General features: G+C 36.1%; 1 protein-coding gene across 1 annotated transcript in view; it reads left to right on the forward strand.

The window, feature by feature from the left end:
* Positions 1-24,072, forward strand: part of SOX5 (SRY-box transcription factor 5) — a 977,646-nt gene that overhangs the window by 314,393 nt on the left and 639,181 nt on the right. Inside the window, exon 5 of the mRNA XM_080810710.1 lies at positions 15,215-15,281. The gene's annotated coding sequence lies outside the window, so the exon portion shown is untranslated. The remainder of the gene's footprint in view (positions 1-15,214; positions 15,282-24,072) is intronic.

Consider the following 24,072-nt stretch of genomic DNA (forward strand, 5'->3'; position numbering starts at 1 on the left):
CAGAAGATACTGTGCTGAATCATCTTCCCCTTAGCAAAGCTCTTTCCCACCTTAAATAAGGTGCTTCGATTAATGCCCTACACGTGATAATGAGATGCTGATACAGTGAAATGCTTCTATTCGCGATAATTTTTCTTCTTAGGGGGTCACCCACACCCCAGGCTTTTTTTCTTCTCCTAGAGGAATATAGAGGAATCGGATACTTGAATTAAAATGATACAATGGAATAAAAAATCTGGTATTAAAAATCAGTCCAGTCTTGGTGCAACAGTATTCATCTATTTCATATTCTTTTTCCTTAAAGATTTTTATTTATTTATTTGAGAGAGAGAGTGAGAGCAGGCAGGGGCAGAGGGAGAGGGGGAGACTCTCAAGATGACTCCTCACTGGGCACAGAGCCCAAATGCGGGGATCAATCCCAGAACCTTGAGATCGTGACCAGAGCTGGAACCAAGTCAGATGCTTACCCAACTGTGCCACCCAGGCACCCCTGCCTATTTCCTAGTCTTTATTAGAATCCCCGAGCTTGCTCTGAGTTTTAGCTGTACTTCATTCTACTCCAAGGGCAAGGGTAAAACCAACACTAACCTTAGGAAAGGTAAATTTCACTGTGTTTTTGGGGTCTCTCAGGGGTTTCTCAGACTTTTATTTTTTGGCAAACACTAACACAGCCATTCCTTTTTCCTTTCTTCTTCTTTTTCTCCCTGGAGGAAACTCTGGCCCCTTCAGCGAGATTATGACACCTCATAGGCACTTGCTGAGTATACCCTCTTGGTGTTGGTAGCTTTCTCTGGGCTTGTCGAACCTCTACTCTTCCTCCAAGCCATTAGGCATCATTCCTATAGCATTTACGACAGCAGCAGGGAATGTGCTATTGGACACTTGGTGATCTCAAGCCACAAACCGAGATCCATGTCTATGCATTACATTGGAACTGCTGCAAAGATGGCTTTTGAGGTACGTGTAGGCTGCCTTGTTTGGGGAAGAGTAGAAAAAGCTGTTGCTAAATACACCTGCCTACTTTCAGAACTGCAACTCAGATTTCTATTTTCTGAAAACTTTTTCCAAGCTTTTGTGTCAGATTGGATTACAGTAGATTCATTCATTCATTCATTTAATCACTATTTTCAAGCCCTTAATATGAGTCCTAAATTTAAAGAAAGTTCAGGGTTTTTCCTTGCCACAGAGATGTTTGTTCATAGGCAAATATTTCCTGGCTTTTATGTTTTTAGGACTTTTAGTGGGTTTAGGTTAGTTTAAGTCTCAAAAAAGTCTTGTGAAAGAAAGAAAAATATTTAAAATTTCCAAAACTCATTTTTCCTCTCTGAGTATCAACCAAGACTATTTCATAATTGCTTTTTCTCATAGAGATTTATATTCAAGACTAGAAAAAAATTTGAGCTCCAGTGAAAACATCAAAGGTAATTCAGACTTCCCACTTCTACTCCTCTTCCATATCAGAAATGTCGAGGCACCTGACAACCAGAGTAGACTTAGTGAACCTCCCTACCCACCAGTGATTTTCCGGGAATTTTATGAGGATTTTAAAAATACTCATGCAGGTTATTAATTATAAAATTATTTGCAATTTCAAAATACTGTGAATAACCTGAATTCCTGTCCATAAAAGACATTGGATAAACAAAAGCATGTCTGTATAGTGAAAAATCATGCAATTATAAGAGATAATGAGGAAGATCTCTGGGCAGTATTTTGGAGACATTTCCAGGATGTGTTATTAGTGAAAAATTTAAAACCTTCAAAGAGTATATATAGATTCCATTTTTCTGTACTTTACTCATAGTATATAGTATGCTACATTCTGCACAAGAAAGAAGGACAAATAAGAATAAATACATGATTGTTTGTTGTTTTTTTTTGGAAAGGAATATAGGAGGGATAAGCCGGAATTAATAAAAATAATTACATATAATGTGTGGATGGGAATGAATAGAAGGATAGGGCTGGAAGTCTCCCCAGAGTTACCTTTGTATATAGTTTTGACTTTGGACCATGCAAATACCATATATATTTGAAAAATGAAAATTAACCAACAAAGAATAGGAAAATATCTGTGATGTTTGATACTAACATTGATGGAAAGCTGAATGATAATTGTTGTTGGTACTCTGGACTGATAGTCTACTAAAGAACAAGTAGGAAATGAAGGGGAGGCACTTAAGAGATTAATACCAGCTGAATTGTATCTATTACTGGTACTTTCCCATTAAATTTATTCCTTAATTATTAGTTTTCTTTCATTTCTACGACTAACAAGAATTGCTTCTTCCTCTCCCAGGCTATTAGTCCTTTTGACAGGAAAGGAAAGTAAATGAAACTATTAATAGTTTTCTCTATTTTGGCAATACTTTGAGCCAATGATGTGATTTTATGTCATGCATTCTCCGGAGAGGAGCACGCACAATCAGTGCATACTCTTTGCCAGTTTCTGAGTCTTCATAATTATTAAAAACATACATTACAGGAAATATTACTTGCCTCCTGAGCCACATTGTTTTTTCTTCTTTCTATTTACTAGAAAAATAATACCAATAATGTACCACTTTCTACTAATACATAACCATCTCCTTGAAGGTGTAACATACTTCTGGAGTTAACCTTTCTGGAGGCAAGAAGGTCATAATTATTAAAATTATTGTAAGAAAATGAAACATGATAATGATAATGTTCAATAATTGTCAATTTATTCAACTAATGGGTTTTTCAGTGACTCAAAATGTTAAAATTGTGAAGTTTTCCCTAACTTCTGCTCTAGATGAGTGCTTCAGCATGATCGTATATATCTCTTTTATAAAACAAAGATGTGAAGGTGTACATCATTTAGAAACTGATTTGTTTTAGGACCTCCTGGGAGACTCAGTTGGTTAAGCAGCCGACTCTTGATTTGAAGGCCATGAAATGGAGTCCAGCATCGGGCTCTGTGCTGAGCACGGAGCCTACTTCAAATTCTCTCTTTCTCTCCCTCCCTCTGCCTCTCCCCCACCTCTACGACAATATATTGTTTTGTATTAGACCTGCTTTATACAATTTGGGGGGATGGGGAAACCCCACAATTTTGATGATGGGTAAGGTATGCCCGTGCAGAGTCACATCCTCAACTTTTGACCCTGGTGTTGCTGTTCACTTGAGGGAAGCAAAGTGAATCATGAGGTTTACTTTCTTCATCTGTATAGAATTTGTGGTCAGTTTAATAAAAGTTTATTGGCACCAACTTTGTGTCTAGCACTTGAGTAATTCCTTTTACTCAATGACCTTCTACTTAAATAGGCAAAGTTTCATAGAATTTCACAGAGTGCCAACAGTCTGAGAATTACGCACACGGCATGGATAGAAAGCCAGAAGATGCCTGGAGCGATGTATAGTGAGGACCCTGTGTGTTTCTAATGAGAACGAAAGGAATTTGCTAAGCCTAAATAGCCTCTGTTTAGTTATAAGTCAGTGATCACGATATTAAAGAAAGTTGTACCATTACACATATGAGTGCTTTTCATCATGCACTGACATAGTGAAAAAAAAAAATAACTAAGTAGAAACGTCAGTTCCCCATATCAAAAGCTATGAAATATAAGTGCTCCCAGCCAAAGAAGGCAAGATCTGGAATTTTTTTTTTTAAAGGATATATAGAATAAATATGCAACCCTCCTGATAATGTTGGCTGATGAAATGAAATTCACCAACTGTAATTCTGGCACGGAGAGACACACATAGTGCCCGCATGCACACACACACACACACACACACACACACCCTCAGCATATCCTTAATCATTTGCTATCTTATTTACATTTCATTTGGTAGAGCAAATTCTATCATTTGAACTTTAAAAAAAATGTATTTCACTATTACTTAGGGAAAAATAGGAAATAATGTGATTGGCTTTCAAATAGCTTATTACCATTCAAATACTCTCAAGATAAATTATATTAAAGGAAAAAAAAAGAGAAACCCTGTTTCAGCTTCGGAACCATTCTAAATGGAGACTCCGCTCTAAGTAATCAAAATTGCTTTAGTTGTGCAGAGCGGCATTAAAAGCCTTGTCCACTAATTGAGTGAAGCGTTGCTCCAGGAGCAGTCTTGTCCCCTCATTAGATGATCTTGCAGGCACTGTTTGTCATTCTGAGTTGCCAGGCTCAATCTAACAGTACTGCTGGCTCAAATTAGTGGTAATTCATTATGACACAGTATGTCCTTCTGTGAAACAACAATGGGAAGCCCATGGGGCATCTGTCTGCCACTAGTTCTTCTTTATCACATTCCTCCCACTTCAGTTCAAGTGACCACCTTTGCATGAACCTTCTAACTTCTTGAGCTGCCTGGTGTTTGGAGCTGCACTTTGACTGAAGCGTGGCCTCCACATCCCCTCTGCTACTGTTCCAGAGAGGAGGAGGGGGGTGTCAAACCACAGGCCACGTCGGTCTGAAAAATGATGCCACATTCTGAAGGAAGCCAAGTGCCCTGGGGTAGGTGTGAGTGTGAGGACTTCTTTTTGAATGTGGATACCTCCCTTGTGTCAAATCATAGGAGATGTTAATAGAAGATATTGAGAGAGAATATCCATAAATGTGATATAAATCCAAAGAGAATGAAACTTCTGATGATAGGAGTTTGGTTATTCAACACATTTGAAGGGAAACGTCATGTTTCTATGATGAGCATTGCTGTTCAAAATACGACCTTTCTACTCATATGAATAGGTAGAATCCTGTCTCTGGGGAAAAGTTCCAGCAGCAATGCAGTTGGACACTTCCTCCTACCAACTCTAGATTGTGTGTTTGTATCAATGACCTCATTGTGTTGATTCAGATCATTTGTTCTGTTTCTGGAAGAATGACTAAATTCAACGGGTAAAGTGTGTCTAAACCATGTCTAGATACATCTTTTCCTCTGAAATCCTTAAATTGCCCATGGATGCAGAAAAGTTTACATTTATTGACTGTTGACTCTGCAGTGTTGGAAGTGGTGGTTCTTAGTCAGTAGAAGGTACAGGGCAGTGATGCACCCACTGTTTTCATAAGGCTGAGCCTAATCTTACTGTAGGACATTTGCTCCGTACAATATGGGCTTGGTGGGATTTTAAAAGCATTAAAAGCCTGCCTACTTCCACACCATTTATCATTTGAAATTCCACAATTAGACTCATTCCTTTGGATTATATTAAAAAAAAAACTTTTCTTGACATAATCTGATTGTTTAAACTGTTGAATCCATTACTATTAGTAATTAGTAATCATTTATTCATTTATCTAATATTTATTTCTGTTAACTCTATCCAACACACCCTAACAAAATCTGTCAGTTCAGCAGTAGTCCCCATTACCCCATTTGACAAAATTCTTCCATAATATGTAGATATATCTGTTTTTACATAGTAGTTCTTTAGATGTCTTGACTGAATTCCTGCTTTCTTCACCAAAGCTGGTTCATCCATATTCAGTCTTCACAACTTCAGTGAATGCTACTCCATCCTCTTTGCTCATTCCAAACACCTGGGAGTCATCCTTTGATTTCTAGCTTTCACTCACATCCATATTCTGCTCACTGGCAAATCCTATCGGCAAAAATATATATTCTGAATTTCCCACTACCTTTTGGCTCAAGATAACACCAACTATTGCCTGGAATATTAAAATAGGCTCTTTAAACCTATCTTCCATCAATTTATAACATAGCTCTGAAAATAAGTGGGAACATTTTTAATTGTCAAAAAGTCTGGGGATAACTACTGACATTTAGAGATGCTAAATGACCGACTGTGGGCTTGAGGGTCAGGACAAAGAGGAGTTGCCCACCCTAAGTACCAGTAGCAACCCCACTGAGAAATGCTGAGCCCATTAAGAACCTAAGTCACGGAATGTTCCACTTTTGTTCAGACCCCTTCAGTGACTGCTAATTTCTCTGAGAATAAAAGCCAGCATTATTACAATGGCCTACAAGGCCTTACACAACCCATCCTTGCTGCTCCCTTACTTATCTCATTTCCTGTTACCTCTCATTCATTTATTGCGTTACAGCCACTCTAAAAAGACAGTCACACCGACGTGCTATTCCCACCACTTGAAACGTTCTTCCCCAGTCTGCATGTCTTACCCCTTCACCTCCTTACTCAACTGCCTTCTTTCTCAGTTACCCAGTTGCAGAGTCTCCTCTCAGAGACCCACAAGCTGTTTTGTCTCCAAAGTACTGATCACCATCTAACATATTTTGTTATATTCTTGTCATTCTTTACTTACTAGAGTATACGATGCATGAGAGATTTTTGTGTTTTGTAATTATCACCTTGTTTAGAATATCTGCCATACAGTAGATGCTCAGTAAGTAGTTTGAATGGATGGACTTAAGCTTATAAAAACCTTAGGCAGTTTCCCATGAAAGAAATGAGAATTTAAAAGCCTAGAGGCTAGTTGATTTGTCAAGATATACATAGCTTAGTAAAGAGAGGAATTTTCACCTGTTCTCATGAACACATTTGTTTATTCATTTACTAAGTATTAAACTCCAGTTTAAGTCAGGCACTGTTCTAGGTTCTAGAGGTAAAGCAAAGAAGAAAATAGGTAAGGTCATACAACAAACTAATTTTAGAGATGGTAAGTGCTATGCAGGAAATAAAAGGAAGAAGGGGATAGTGACAAGTGGCTGAGGGAGGCCTCCAATTCTTATATTTTTTTCACTTGTAATCTGACTAGCTCATTTACATACTAGTAATAATTGCTTTATTTGATACATTAGCATTTGAAAATGAAGTGAGGAATTAGTACATAGGCAGGTATATTTTGAAGAAGTGTATGTGGTCTGTTGGAAAGAAAATGGAGTATCCTGTCAGGCAGTTTTGGGTTCAAGTCCCAGATCTGCCCCATGCTGACCATGTAACCATGGGCAATTAAGTTCAACTCAGTAGCCTCATTTGTTCAGCATTAACAAATTAACACTTCATAGGCGGTTGTGAAGTAAGGAACCAGTGTAGATAAGTTATCTAATACATAGTAAAATAAGTCAATAAATGGTTTTTAAAAAGACTTTTGGCTACTTCACAGATAATAGACCTGGATAGGAACCCCAAGAAGGTATTTTTTAAATTATGAAGTCATTTATTATGAGATTATTATGAGCTCAGATTATTATGAGGTACCAATTTAGAACCTTTGTAAGAGTCCTTTCTTTCCATCACTTAAATAGGAGCATACAATTTGTATAAAAGTTTTGTTATTCTATTTAATAACCTTTTGGTTATTATAAAAGTTATATAATTTATTGAGGAAATGTTTAGAAAATGTAGATTACCAAAGAAGAAAGTAAGAAATTCCTGTAATTCTAAAATTAACATCGTAACATTTTGGCACTTATCCTTTGGGTCATTTTTTTTTTTTTTTTCCCTTTGGGTCATTTTTATATTGTGCGTGTGTGCATGTGTATGTGTGTGTATGTGTGTCCTTGGTTATATAAACCACAGATCCTCTGCCTAGAAACCAAATTAATATTTTTGAACACTAATATTTTTGAACAAGGTTAGCATTTAGGAACTTTTAGATGTTGGAATCACAGGATTGGGTATATGGATCTGGGCTCTGCTGATTACTAAGCGTCATTTTCCTGAGCTGGTTAGTAGGAAAATGATCCATAATTTATTTAAGCAATGCCCTATTGTTAGCCATTTGGACTCATTCCTTTTATATATATATATATGTGTGTGTGTATATATATATATGTATATATATATATATAATATTTCCTTAGGGTATAATCTCAGAAATAAATTTACATATGAGTATGTATAAGATTACTGGTATATATGATCCAAATACTTTTTCAAAATATTTGAACCAGTTTCAGCCTTCACTAACCACATATGAAAGTCTCACTTTACCATACCTTTCTAGTATGGGTTTTTATAATAAAAACTTGTGCTAGTTGGTAAAATTCATAATTGGATACTTCCAGATGTATGCTAACTTACCATTTGTGGGTCCCGTGAAATGAGAAGTTCTTCAGTATCCCTTGGAGAGTTAGGAAAGACTTCACTTCAGAAGGTTGAATAACAGGGTTGAGTCTTGAGGCGAAGTAGGTAGAGAAGAATGGAAGAACATGCTCAAGTTGTCCCATGTGTAGTTTGGGAGCAATGAGAACAGCTGAGGAACTTATCATAGTCAAAGTAAGAAAAGAGAACGTAGAGAAGGGCAATAGCTAGAGAAATGGAGGGGAAGGGACAGAGTTTATAGATATTTAAGAGACAAGATGAGCATGATTCAGTGGCGTATTACATGTGGAAAGGGAGGGAGAGGAAACTCCCATCAGTCTTATAAGAACTTTTTGATTAAAGAGTTCTAAATTTGTATAAATCAGTCCTTTGTTCAACATTTTGAGTTCAGTTAAATTAAAAAAACACCAAATTACCGTAAAGACTACCCCTATTTACATAGTAGGTGTAGGTAGGCAACCATTGTTTTGTATTTCAGCATGCTGCACCACCCAAACACGCCCTTTCCTTTGGGAGAACTGCTTCTTCATTCTCTGCCCATGACAAAGGTACATGGTATGGTCCTAGTTAGTCACAGAACTTCATTCTGCAGACCATTATGAGTGATAGGAAAAGCCCTAGTTTTTCCAATATGCATTTATGAGTAATCTTTTCTTAGGACATTTTGTCTTCCCATTGAGTGGTAATTAAAATTTAATTACAATACCTGTCCATTCTTGCTATGGCATGAAAGATTATAAGAATGACAAGATGATACAACACTGATTGAGTATCTACTCAGTGGTACTTAGTGGACGAGGCCCTCTTGCATTTGACATACGTTAACTCATTTAATACTACTAACCACCCTAAGACATACATTATTATAATTCCCATTTAAAAGATGAGAAAATGAAGGAACCAAGACATAAAGTATCTTTCCGGTGGTCATGAGTAAGTGCTGGAGCTGGGATAGCCAGACTTAACAAATGTCAGTAGAGGAAATGTGGTATTTTTATTTGTTATCTTAAGGAGTGACACTAGGAAGTAAACATCTTTTCCACAATGTTCAACTTTACTTGCAATTATTCAGAATTTCCTGGGAACAAACTAAGATTATCGATCTTCTATTTTTTTACTCAATAATCATTTAATTAACTTGCTAATCAACTATATAATGCTATTTCCTTTTGGTGATAGTGATGATGCTCTGTTTTGTGTATATCTTGTAGGGATCACCTCGCATCTTATTTTATCACTGGAAATTCCTACTTTATGATTTTCCACCGTAATTTATTTATACACATTATAATATCTACTGTACTGTTAATTTCTAAGGTGCAGAATCCACGTGTGATTAATCTTCCTAGGCTTCAGAGTAGACCGAAAAAGAGAAATTATTGTTTACTTTTGGGTTCTATAAACTCATTGGTTCAATTCATTATCACCTTAAAGATGAGGAAGCCACAGTTGAGAAAGGTTTTGCCTGAACTCATAGTCCATTCTAGATAATCCCAAAACACATGTACTGTATATCTCTGTATTATATCTTATAATCAATATCTGACAATAAGTCATCAGTAACTTTTTATGAACTAGATGAGAGAATAGATGGCTGATATTCAGCAATCCCCAACTTAAAGCAATGTGTATATCCACTTTAGAGATGGGAAGGGAACCTTATTTAAATTTCAATAGCAGAAAATAAACATGAATCATTAAACATGTATTAAATAAAGAGATTAGCCACTGTATGTTGTATAACTGCAATGGATCAAGCTACTTAATCATATCACTCTTACCATTATGAAATTGGGTAAACATGAAGTAGTCTTACAGGATAATGAAGTCTCTATTTTTTAATGAATTCATTTAAATCAAAAGTAAATAGGTAGTATTGGGAAGCTTCAATTTTATGTCACTGAAACCTGATTTTTTTTTTTTTTAAGATTTTATTTATTTATTTGACAGACAAAGATCACAAGTAGGCAGAGAGGCAGGCAGAGAGAGGAGGAAGCAGAGAGCCCGACGCGGGGCTTGATCCCAGGACCCTGGGATCACCACCCGAGCCGAAGGCAGAGGCTTTAACCCACTGAGCCACTCAGGCGCCCCGAAACCTGATATTTTTAAAGTATATGTTTCCTCATATATTTACCTAGTTTTGTTTGGCAGCTAAAATTTTATAACCGTCATTCTTAAATAGAGAATTCTAAAATCGGTAAAGTATCTATGTGATTCCCAACTTTCAAAGAATTGTATTCTGAACTATTGCCATAATTTGGATTAATGAGTTTTTCCCTTCGCTATCAGTGCTGATAAAGTGACAGTTACACTTGGATTGTATTATAATGTTTGAACTCTGTTGAAAGACTAATCTCTGAAGACTAGTTTAAAAGTAGAATATCTTTCTATTATTTTATTGTTGGTATTTAAACTTGGTCTGACATTAGTGTTATCTGTCAAGAAATAGTCTATCGAATATAAAATTTATTTTGTATTATCTTAACATGGTTAGATTTTTTTCAAGGCAGATGTGGGTACTTTTCCTTTTTTAAAAATGAGAACACAATTGTATTAATGTGTCTTTGTTTTCTAGTATGTAATTTGTTATAAACTGCTTTGTTGAGTTATAGTTTATATACTTTACAATCTACTCATTTAGAGCAGCAATTCACTGTTTTTTAGTAAATTCAAGGACTTGTTCAAAATCATCATAATATAATTTGAGAACTTTTTAATCTCACAAAAACTCCATACTCATTAACAGGCCCTCCCCACTCCAAATCTATTAACTCTAGGTAACCACTAATATGTCTGTATGTCTCTATAAATTTACCTATTGGAGCATTTCTTATAAATGGAATCATACAATATATATGAATATAAGAAATGCTCCAATTAGGTAAATTTGGAGCGCCTGGCTTAGTGGGTTAAGCCTCTGCCTCCGGCTCAGGTCATGATCCCAGGGTCATGGGATCGAGCCCTGCACGGGGCTCTCTGCTCAGCAGGGAGCCTGCTTCCCTCTCCCCCTCTGCCTGCCTCTCTGCCTACTTGTGATCTCTCTGTCTACTTGTGATCTCTCTGTCTGTCAAATAAATAAATAAAACCTTTAAAAAAATTTGGTCTCTTGTTACTGGCTTCTTTCTTTTGGTATCTTTTATTTTTTTATTTTTTTCTTTTGGTATCTTTTAAAGGTTCATTCATGTTTTAATATATACTTTATGGTTTATGGCTGAATAATATTCCATTGTATGCATATATTTAAATTTTGTTTATTCATTCATCAGTTGATGGGCATTTAAATTGTTGCCACATTTCAGCTCTTATAAATAATGCTGCTATAAACACTCACGTACAAGTATTTATATAGACAGACATAGGTTTCATTTCTTTTGTGTATGTATATAGGGTGGAATTGCTGGGTCATATGGTAACTCTATATTTAACTTTTTAGGAGATGCCAAACTATTTTCCAAAGCACCTGAAGAATCTCACATTCCTACATTTGATGTACATTTGATGTACAATTTCTCTACAATCTCATCAGCACTTATTATTACCTATCTTTTTTTATTAGTCATCCTAGTGGATGTGAGGTGGTATATCATTGTAGCCTTGGCTTGCATTTTCCTAATGGCTAAATGATGTTGAGTATCTTTCATGTGTTAATTGGCCATTCATATATCTTCTCTGGGGAAATGCCTATTTAGATTCTTTGCCCATTTGAATTGGGTTGTTTAACTTTTTATTATAGAGTGGAAGAAGTTCTTTATATATTTTGGATATAAGTCCTTAGCAGATGTATGATTTACTAATATTTTCTCCCATTCTGTAGATTGTCTTTTTACTTTATTGTTTCTTTTATTGTTCCCAAGATAAAATCATGCTGGATACCTTCTCGATTATATACTTTGAAGCACAAAAGTTTTTCTGTTTTGATGTAATCCAATTTACTAGTTTTATTTATTTATTTATTTATTTATTTATTACTTGTCTTCTCTATTGGTGGTGTGTCTGAGAAACCCTTCCCAAACTCAGGGTTATGAATATTTGTGCTTTCTCCTAAGAGTTTTATAGTTTTGACTCTTACATTTAATAATATCCATTTTGAGTTAATTTTTTGCATGGTATTGAGGTAGGGGTCTAATTCCATTCTTTTGCATATGGATATCCAGTTGTCTGTTTGTTGAAAAGACTATTACCTTCCGATAGGAATTCTCAGATATCAACTGAGTGTCCTATCATTCAGTTCAATCTGGCAGTATCTGGAATTAGCTTCAGATCCCAGAAGTTAAAGAGTAAAGTCCCCAGTGACTGCCCTTACTTCAGAAGGTAACTGCAAGTGGGGTCCCCAGGCAATGGGTACTTCTGCCTGGCAGAATTGGCTACAGATTTGTGAGTTCTCCCAACACTCCTTCGGCTTCAGTAATTCACTAGGATGACTCACAGAACTCATAAACTGCTATACTTACTATTAGTGTTTTACTATAAAGGCTTCAAATGAATATCCCAGATGAAGATACGCAGGACACGTCTGGAAGGGTCTCGAGCACAGGAGTTGGTTTTTGTGGAGTCAGGGTGTGCACCCTCCCATACGTCAATATGTTCACCAACCAGGAACTCTCTGAGTCTCATCGTTTTAGAGCTTCTCTTGAGGTTTCATGACATAGGCATGATTGATTAAATCATTAACCCTGTGATTAAACTCAGTCTCTAGCCCCTCTCCTCTCCTCAGAGTCTAGGGTGGTAGGGTCCTAAAAAGTTCCAGTTCTTAAATCATGTGTTTGCTTTTTTTCACAACCTCTCCCATTCTGAAGCTATCTAGGGGCTCTGTTATGAATCAAGTCATAGCATAACAAAGGCTTATCTATCACTCAGTGAATTCCATAAGTTTTTGAAACTCTGTGCAAGGAATCAGGAACAAATATCAGATTTCTTTGTCTTTCTTTTTCATTCCCTTTCTCTCTCCCTCTCTTTCTTCCTTCTTTCCTTCCTTCCTAATAGTTCTTAGTGAATTCCTTTAGATTTTCTAAATAAAAATAACGTTATCTCCAAGTAGATGGTTTTATTTCTTCCTTTTCAATCTGGATATTTTTTATTTCTTTTTCTTTATTAACAAACCTGGCTGTAATCTCCAGTACAGTGCTGAATAGAAGTCGTATGAGTGGACATCCTTGTTTTATTCCTGATCTGGGGGGAAACCAGTTAGTCTTTTACCATTAAGTATGATAGTTGTAGTTTTTTGTAGATGCTCTCTGTATTAGGTTAAGGAAGTTTTCTTCTATTGCTAGTTTGTTGAGTGTTTTTATCATGAAAATGTGTTGGATTTTTGTCAAATGTTATTCTCATCTATTGAATAATTGTATGATTTTATATTTTATATAGCATGTTCCATTATTTGATATTTAAATGTTAAGCTAATTTTTATATTACTAAGATAAAACCCAGCAGGTCTTGGTGTATTATTTCTTTTTACTGTTTTACATACTTTAAAATAACTTAGGTACTCCAGAAGTCACCCAAAATTACTGAAGCTCTTAAAAGTGAAAAGTCTTTATAAACTAAAAATCAAAAGTTATGCAAGTAGTTTGGGCCTAGATCACCTCCAAAACTGTGATTATAGTATGTAAGACCAATATTCTACAAGTAGGATTCTATTTTCCTAAAAGTATCATTTTTAAGTCTTTTTCAAATGCTGACTATACATAATCCAGTTAATGACACAGGTAACTCCACCATCCCAAGGCACAAAATTTATATAATTTATATTTATAAAATTTAATAATCATGTTGCAATGTCACAAAAATCATTAACACATGTTTAAACATTTTGCAATGATAGAACTAAACATTTTGGGGGCCAAAGCTTAAAAAGGTAGAATAGGTGATGAACTTATCCCTATAAAAATTATTGTACATCTGTAAGTAAATAATAAAATCATGGTACGATAGTTGTATGTATTGATTTTTGGAAAATTCCTGGATTCATGACAAAATGAAAAGAAACCATTTTCTAGATCAAGAAAATAAGCCTCTAAGAGGTTCAATAAATTTCCAAAGACATATAGCTTTTCTGTCATAGGACCACTGATTAAATCCTGGGCTTTGGGGCACCTGGGCGGCTCAGTCAGTTAAGCGTTAGACTCTTGATTTCAGCTCAGGTTATGAGCTCAGAGTTGTGAGGTGGAGACTTGCTCTGTACTGGACATGGAGCCTGCTTAAGATTCTCTCTCTCTCTCTCCCTCTCCTTCTGCCCAGCACCCCCTTCCCTCTCTAAAACCAAACCAAGGGTGCCTGGGTGGCTCAGTTGTTAAGGGTCTATGTTCAGCTTTCCTGGGATCCAGTCCCACATCGGGCTCCCTGCTATGCCGAAAGCCTGCTTCTCCCTCTCCCACTCCCTCTGCTTGTGTTCCTTTTCTCGCTGTGTCTCTCTCTGTCAAATAAATTCTTAAAAAACAAAAATAAAACCAAAACAAAATCCCCACACCCCCTAAAAAACAAACCTGGTCTTTATAACACTAGAGTATGACTATGAAAGAGCAACTGGGTATAAATAAAGTGTTTCTGCTTTTATTTTGCTGTTTTTAGTCATACCATTTTTAATATAGAAATTATTCAGTGAGTTTGTAAACTTTTATTCTTATACAACTTACTGTCCTAGTGTAACATAGCACTGTGCCTCATAAGTAATAGTCTGTATTTAATACATCTTAGTGCCATTTAAGATGTTTTCCATAATACTGTAGCTGTAAGTAATGTTGCCTTGTAAGTGTATTTTAAGGTAACCATCAAGAACTATAAAGAAGGTTACAATTGTTTTTCTCTATAAAACTAGGCCCAGGGTTCATATTCATGCATATGCTTATATGAATGAATTAATAATATAAAGATTTATAAAAATGATTTAATTGATATAGCTCCAGAATAATTGGTTACCATTTTTACACTTCAACTGTCATTATATCTTGACTGTCTTTTATAAAATTTGTTTTTCAGTTCATTCATTATTCATTCATCAACCATTAACTGGCACAGTCTTGTGTATCTGACTGTGTGGCTGTGAATCTGATCTAGAAAAAGTTGTTATGATGAAATTATTTACTATTTCTTCCAAAGTTTTGTAGTAGAAACTTTGTTTAACTCTATGATATTTGATTTTTTCCCCCTATTTTAGAATTACTTTGATTTCTCACTACTTTTCTTTCATTTATTTTATTTTATTTTTATTTTTTTTTTTTTTAGCCTTGCAAGAAATAGATAACATCAAGGACATCAGGAGAGGGAGAGATTGGACTGGGAGACTCAGCAGGTCAGGACATTTGCATTATCATTTGCTGATCATTCTTTTGCCATCAATTCTAGAGTTCTCAAGTCTCTTGCCATTTGTTTATCTCTTGGACGTGCTTGTTTGGTATGTTCTCAGTTTTGCAAACCATGACTAACACCTTTATATAAAAAGTCCAGCATTTGGGTTTCTTTTTTTTAGGATTTGAAGATCTAAGAAAATAATTAAAATAAATTTTCAGGAATAGAAGAAAATGTCTTACCTAATAAGTTATATAAATACCCTGATTTCTATTATTCTCAATAAACTGTTTTTGAATGAAGATTTCTTGATAACTTTTCCAGAATCAAAACTTTAAACATATAAAATGTTATTAAGTATTGTAGTGACATTAAGTAATTATAAAAACACTTGGGTCATGAAAGTCATTTCCTTTCTTTTCCACTAAAGCCTCTGGGCTTGGATCCACCTCTAAAAGCTCTGACACTTTAGAGTCAATCTGTTTGCTTACATTAATCTTAACTACTGAATGTTGACTACCATGTGTAAAGTGAAGGCTAATTAAAATCCAATTTCCATGTAAATGGAAAGATCCCAAAAGTCAAAGTGTGTATTATGAGCATTTGTCACCATTGTGGAAGGTTTAGTATTAGTCCCATCCCTTGGTAAGCTGAAGCCATGCTGGCCTTTGGGGTCTCCATTGCCCTGAATGTCTCCATGAGTGACTAATGGGTTTGTGTTCATCTCCTGCATCAGAGAAGTCTCCCAGTTGACTTGAACAGTGATTACATTTCTCAGTACAATTGCTTAGTTATTTATAGAAGCCTGGGGATCCTTTACCTCTCTGTCACGCCTATCACTTCCACAACTCTCCTGGAGTGTAACTTAACTCCTCCACATCCAGGTTTCTTATAGAGCAACTCCCATTGGGTTTTTTCAGTTTTCGTAACCTGGAGGGATAGATGCTTTTGTCCTTCAGTCTGATCACATCTTTTCTAGTAAAAAGGCCTATTAAGAAAGGAGCTAAGCTTAAAGTTCTTCTGCCTGGATGATTCAGGGATTTAGTTATTTCTTAGCATTGGCATTAAATACTAGACAGATTATTATTGTTATGTATTGAGAGAACACTAGCCTCCGGCCTAAAGGAGAGATAATTTCAAGTATATCTTGATGCGGTGCATATGCTCAAGTCTCTGTTCTTAGCTAACTTAGGTATGAGTCCTGCAAAAAAGATGTATTTAGAATGATATGCTTAACTGATTGGGTTTCTAAGTGTGACTGCACTGATTCTTGTAGCTTTGAGATTTCCTTTGGGCAATACTTTCATGAAGAGTTTTCTGGTGGTAAACATTTCCACATTTTCAGTTGACAAATATGATTAAACTAAACATTAAAAAGAAATAAATTGAAGCCCAAGTGGTGGGTTTTCTTGGCATCCAGCTGAAATGTAAGTATTAACCTTAAATTGAATATACTTGTTGAGTTTTGTGTGTTTGGAAGCAAAATCAAAAAGGAAGAGATGAACATCTCAGATCCCATAGCCTTGGGAGATAGAATCCAATCCAGTCTACCTGTTTTGCAAACCTAAATTGCCACCAATTGTCACATGAAATAGTAACAGAGGTAAATATGTGTTTCTTGACATGATGCAATCGTACTACATTATACTGCCTTACAGATTATGGAATACACACAATTCTGCACACAATGTTATGCACATACATAAAAAATATCATCATTTGCCATGTCCACCAATTTATAATTTATAGAAAATACAATTGATACTAATTGATACTAATATTTGACTTTGGATCATTTTGGTATTTAAAGAAATCAAGAACTTTAATTTTTTTTGCTTTCTTTTTTTGTTTGTTTTTTTGTTTGTTTTGTAACTGTTGTTTCTCTGGAGAAGTTTCCTATTTGGCTGGATAAAAAAAAAATTTGGCTGGAAAGATGATTATCCATTCTTTCTTTCCTTCATGCAATGGAGGTTCTTATGCTCCTGAAGCTTTGTTCTAGAGGAGGAAAACATAAAGTGAAGATTTAAATATACAGTTGGCCCTTAAACAATGTGGGAGTTTGAGGTGCTAACCCCTCATGCAGTTGAAAATCTGTGCTTAATTTTTGACTGCCCCAAAACTTAACAAATTGTCTACAATTGACCAGAAGCCTTACCAGTACCATAAGCAGTCAATTAACACATATTTTGTATGTTACATGTATTATATACTGTATTCTTACAATAAAGGAGGCTAGAGGAAAGAAAATGTTATTAAGAAAATCATAAGGAAGAAAAAAATACATATATAGTACTATACTGTAAAAAATGTACGTGTAAATGGGCCCATGCAATTCAAACCCACGTTGTTCAAGAGTCATCTGTATATGTTGATGGGGATACGTACTAAGAAGTAAATAAAGCAGAATAAATAGAGAAGGATGGGAGAATATTTCAGATATTAAGTCTGAGGAAGGTAGTTCTAAGGAGAAAATGAAGCACAAAACTAAATGGAGAGAGGGAACCGTATAGATATAGATGGGTGAAGAGACACTCCTTACACTTGGTATGTTGAAAGATTGTCAAGAAAGGCAATGTGGCAGGGAAAGATTAAGGAAATTCTCAATTAGGAGTTGAGAATGGGAAAGATGAAGTGGTATCTATCATAGAGAGCCTGGTAGATAGCAGTAGGACCTTGACTGTCATTCTGAGTGAGATGGGAATCGTTAAAGATATTTTAGCCAATAAGGGATATCACGTGGCTCACATGTTTTAAGGATCATTCAGACTTACTGGGTATGTAAAGCATTTTAACATTTTCTCTTTTGGTACAGAATATAAATTATGAATGAAAATAGACTTAAATTAACAATGATCAGGGCAACATTATCTGATCAGGATATTGACTGATGATTGTGTTCCAGGAGCTAATGTTAAATAGTGCAGCTCTCATTTTTCTTTTCCATGTCCTTAATTTGCATAGTTCTTTTGAATTTGAATCATGTTTTTTGGCAGTGTATAATAACTTATTGTTTTAGAATAGGGACATTAATGACAATGATATGTCATATTTAAAAATTATGTGCATCTGATTGTTGCTTTGCATACTGATTTTCCCATTTGTTTGTCATTTATAATTTCAACCAAAACTACATAGCTGTGTGTAAGTCCACAAGCAATCATGAATTTTATCTTCTATTTGTCAGGGAAGAGGCTTCAAAGTATGTCATAGCTTTATTGCGATTATCACATGATCTATTGGACTATTTATGAAGAGGAAACGTGGAGTATTTAAAAAAAAAAAAAAAAGCTTAGTAGGATTTAGAGGGCATAAATTCTGGCACCAGCTCTGAAACTTACCAGCTGAGTTGGGGTCTTAGACATGTTTGTCTAGAAGTGATCAACATTGTTCCACAGGGAAAAGCATACTGTTATCTCAGCAGTTCTTTTGCAATTGTTAAGCCAGTGTGCACATAGTAGATGGTAAATAAAAATTGGTTGAATTTAGAGTCACCTCCACTACAGGTGGCCATTTTTAATATGAATGAGAAAATAAGGGAGATTATTTCATATAAAGAACAGAGGAAAATCTCCATATTTATTTTCCTAAAAATTATCCATTAGAGAAGATACTATTGACACTTGGAAGAAGAGTTGTTTCTAAAAATCTCATTACTACCCTGTAAAAGCATCAAAGTGAGTATGAAAAAAGGAATTTAAGGGTTGCCTCCTGTCATTAGTCTTGTGGCAGCAGTTTCCAGCTGCCAAATAATGGTTTACCTTAATGTTTTCAAACCTTTAGACCAATACACTATATCTAAGCTTAGATTTCCATCATTTGGCTATCAGAATATTCATGCAATAAATGAAAATTTTTATTTGTTCTAAATTCCTCCCTTTTTAATTATAAGAATCACCTTTATGATTAAATGAGAACTAAAGAAATTATTCTCTGAATTATATTCTGAAGAAGAGGGCCTGCCTACCTCAACTTCACATAGACACCTGCAGTCTTCCTTGAATCTAGGGGTGATTCGGGTCCTTCTCCACCACAGGGAGTGCAGGAGGTTTTCCTTCTCTTAGAAGGACTTGTTCTTCCACCTGTGCTTATGCCTCACTTCTTTTGGCAGTTCCAGAAATGCTGATTCTTCACTCTAACAGCTTCAGCTTCCTTACTGGAAGCTTTAATATTTACAGGTGCTGAAGTTTCCCACCTTAAAATAAATTGACAAAAAGTTCCCTTTGACCCTACTTCTTCCTCCAGCCACCACTCCCTTCATACACATGTTTTCCTGGGGTTTCAACTTCCTGTCTCCATTTTCTTTCTTCCCACCCACTCCCTGATCCTCTCCACTTCTATCATGCCAAGTCTTGGTAAGGAATCAGTTACTTCCATCACACTAAATCCAAATGACAATTTTTAGTCATTATCTTATTTGGTCCTTGAGTTCATTCAACTGCATGAATGACTGTGTCCCATCACACTTTTTTGTTTGTTTGTTTGTTTGAAAGACTCTTTTCTCTTTGCTTTTTGTTGGGAGTGAATCTGTTTTGTTCTCTACTATAACCCTAACACACCTTTTAAAGTGTTTGCTTATAGCACGTGTTGAATGAATTTAGATTGAAGATCCAATACCAATTATTATAATGTAAGATATAATGTCATAAAGAGTAAACAAGAGCTACCAAGTAACATTCTACAAGGGTTCGTAGGGAAGAGAAAGAAAGTTTTGTATGCAAGAGGGTACTTGAGCTGGGTCTTAAAGGATCCATGTGATTTTCCTAGCCGAGATCTTAGCTACAGGGGGAGAGGATAGGATTGCCTAGTATATATTTAGAGTCCTGGTGTCTGAAGTGTGTCTTTAGGCTTGAGTACGTTTTCATGCAGCATAAGGTATACAAAAGGGGAATAATGACTGTAAAGATTGAAGAGATTTTGCAATTCAAAGTCTAGAAAGAGAACTTTGGCTCTTTGGTGATTTCACTTTTAATTCAACATGATCTGGGAAGTTATTGACAATTTTTGTTGATTTTTTTGATGATCAGGTCTGTGCCTTGTATTAATTAATTAATATGGTGGCAGTATGAGGTTGATTAAAATGGGAGAGTTTACAAGGGGAAGAGAGGAGACCAATACAGTCATCATACAAGAGATCCATAAAGCCAGAGCCAAGACAAAAACACCTGGGGGCAAATACAAGCAGAAATTCAAAGATGGAAGCAGTAGAGTTTGACTTACTAGAGCAATAAGGGATGAATTTAAATCTCGAGTAACTGAAATGAAAGTCATGCAAAACACGGATGTGGGAAATGAGAAAAAGGTAGTTGTTTTTACTTATTTACTTCTATTTTCGTTAGTGGAGAGACACAGATTGTTCTGAGAGTCTTAACATTTGAGATGCTATTATTGATACACTGAAGAAGATCCATGCAGACATTCAGGAACATGGCAAGAAAGTCGAGGATGAAGCTATATGAATTGAAACTTGACAGCACAGGTTTCCTCTTTAATGGAAGAAGGGCAACCCAAGCTGAGGGAACACCCTGAAAGACTAGGGGTCTGAATGTCATGTGGCATTTTGAAGAAAATCAAATGGAATCGTCAAAATACAAGAAACTCTGAAGTTTGAATTGTAGTTCTGCTGCCTGACAAGATGTGTGGTTCTGAAGTAGGCTTTGGTTCATTCATTCATTCATTCATTCACTCATTTATTTTAAAGATTTTATTTATTTATTTGTCAGAGAGAGAGAGAGAGAGCGCGCACAAGCAGGCAGAGTGGCAGGCAGAGGCAGAGAGAGAAGCAGGCTCCCCAGTGAGCAAGGAATCCAATGCGGGACTCAATCCCAGGACCCTAGGATCATGACCCGAGCCGAAGGCAGTGGGTTAACCAACTGAGCCACCCAGGCATCCCTCATTTATTTATTTTTAATCTCTGCACAGGCCTGGTCTGAGTGATCTGCGAATAGAAAACACTAAATTCAGGCTGTATAGGCTCAATGGAATATAATCATTTCTGAATTATAGAATTTTTTTGAGTTGTTGAAAATTACTCAGGAGTCCATTCATTTGATTTTTCGTTCATTCATTCATTCATTCATTCATTCGTATATTCTAACTGAGTCTTAACCTGTGGCAGGCACCCTTTTATTCATATTGCCTGATTTTTCTCCATCCCATTCTTGACTGGAATTTTCACTGGTTGAAATGAGCATATTATTCTCTGTCAGTTACAGGAAAATAATGATTTAGATCTTGTCTCTCTATGGCATTGTGCCTTTTCCACAACTCAGACCAAGTCTTCTCTTCCTCAAGTGGGTTGGAGAAGCTGTGAAAGGAAGTTACAGAGACTATTGTTTTTACTTGTACAATAACAGGAAGTACTTTCATTGTGCTGATTCCCTGTAGACACACGAGTAAAATATTTAACTCGCGAATCATTTAAATCCTCCTCCTTAACGGTAGTTAAACACGCTGATGTTATAGAGATCTGACAAACATAACTATTATCATATGACTACTGAGAAGTTTTTGGACAGAAGTGCCAGTTAGAGGAAGGGAGCCCTATCCCCGAATGCTGAATGAGTGCTTGCCTGGGGTGTCCCCAGGAACAGGAGCTGACACAGGTGTTCAGCACAGTTGCTTACTGCTTCGCATCAAGAAAGATGGGGGGTTCTTAGCACTGCTGGTTTGTGGCACTCAGCATATTTGGCAGGCAGTCAGCCCTGGCTGTGGATTTCCCTGGGGAAAATAAAAGCCACAGGGGAGTCATCAGTGTGACCTTCTGCTGGGTAGTTGGCACACAGTTGCACCACAGGAAGGCTTTCAGTTGTCATTTTCTGAACGGGGAGATATCAGGTGCTGATGGAGTCTCCTCATTCCAGGTGGGAAGTAGAGAAGGAAAAAAAAAAAAAATTGAGCAGAAGCTTACCAAATAATACCCAGTCATGAAGCTTAACACCAGCTGATCTGCTGATAAAAAGGATTTTTTTGGTGGTGGGGGGGAGGGAGTTTCTTTGGTTCTGTAAGCACAATTATAAGCTTTCCTATTTAAGTCTGACCCATCATATTGAAATGCTGTCACTAGTATCATTAGCAAGTAAAGTGTTGATAACATAGTCAAATGCACAGCAGAGTTCTGGCTCTTAAGTGTCTGGACTAACTCCCAATATTAGGAATAGGAGTCAAACTGCCATCACTTTTCCTGTGCTAACAGACGCCCTGCCATTAGCAGTCTGAAGGCAATTTTAATAAAATACATAGCCCTGCTGAGTTGGTCTCAAAAGATAAATAAGCAATGCAGAAAAGAAGCTTTTGTTTAAAAGTAATTATTTAAACTATGCATTACAGGTAATTTTCTTTTACCAGTAAGGCAAATGCTATCAGAATCTCAATAATGATTTGGTGGCACTTATCTAAATAACGAGATATTGTCATTTCTAAGAGTTAAAGCATTGCTTTATTTTCACTTATATACAAAATGAGGGTGAATTGGATTCAGGTATCCTGTGCATGTGTTTTATAGTTTATATTACATTTTTTTGGGTGAACAGTGTTGTATTCTTAGACAGATTTATGGAAATGTAACAAGCTGGTGATAGAGTTCTGGGAACTGCAGACTTGACTTCCAAATACAGATTAGAACAGGAGGGCAAAGAACATCTTTTTATTTTTCCTTTGCTGTCAGAAAGGAAATCACATTTCAGTCTTTTAAAAAGTCTTTTAAATAAGATGCTTGTACATAAACCACAGTCCCAAGGGTATAATAAATGTCTGCATGGCTCAGAGGAGCCAAAGCTTTGTTTGCCAAAAGGTAAAAATCTCAGAAAGCTTTCTCAGAGTCTATTTGGAAACCATTAAAACCACCACCTTTCCTTTCCTTCTTGATTGTGACACACTGGCTTAGAACCCTTCAGATAGAATTAGCTCTGGCCTCACAGTAGGCAAAATAAAACTTGCCCATATAAGTGTAATGGAAGGTGCATCAGGAAGGCTCCTATTTCCAGTTGCCATCCAGGAGAAAGGTAAGCAGGGCATGCTTTAGAATGAGACAGACCTCAGTTCAGATTCTACTCAAAGCCCAAGTTGGGTTTTTTTCCCCCATAATATAAGCACCGTAGACAAGTTATGTATCTTTTCCAAGTCGTCGTTTTCTCATCTATAAAATGGGGTAGTACTAAAACCAACGTTGTATGATTGTTTTCAGGATGAAATGAGACAATACATGTAAAACATAGAGGATGTCATATGGCATAGAGGAAGGACTGAAGAAATGTTTCTTTTTATTTTAGTGATCTTTTAACAAAATTTCATCAGTGTTATATATTGATTGTGCTAGGAGTTGACATAAACATATTGACCAATAAATTCTAATGTAAGACAAGCATGTAAGCAGATAACTGTAATACTGTTGGCCAGTTCTAATATTGGTATGGTACTTGGGGACATGAAGGATGCAGGGCTTAATCTTGGCCATGGGAAAACTACTGTAGAATCTTGGTTTGTTGAGCTTTCTAAGTGAAGATGCTCAGCTATATACTTCTATCCTGAGCTGTTGTGATCAAAGGCTGCCTTTTTTTTTTTTTGAGTGATTTTTCCAGCTCTTTGTTCTTTCTGCTCTTCTTCCTTTACAGTTATGTAAACCTTTTCTTTGATTTTTAGTACCACGGTTAGATAATATCTATAGTCAGAATATGTAAACACAAATCAGCCACTCAAATGCTGCTCCGCACCTGTCCTAAAATGATATGGGGGAAGAGATAAAAACACAAACTTTATTCTCTTACATTGCTGATGGGAATGAAAGTTGGTACAAATCC

The sequence above is a fragment of the Martes martes genome (genome assembly GCF_963455335.1).
Source record: "Martes martes genome assembly, chromosome: 8".
NCBI lineage: Eukaryota > Metazoa > Chordata > Mammalia > Carnivora > Mustelidae > Martes > Martes martes.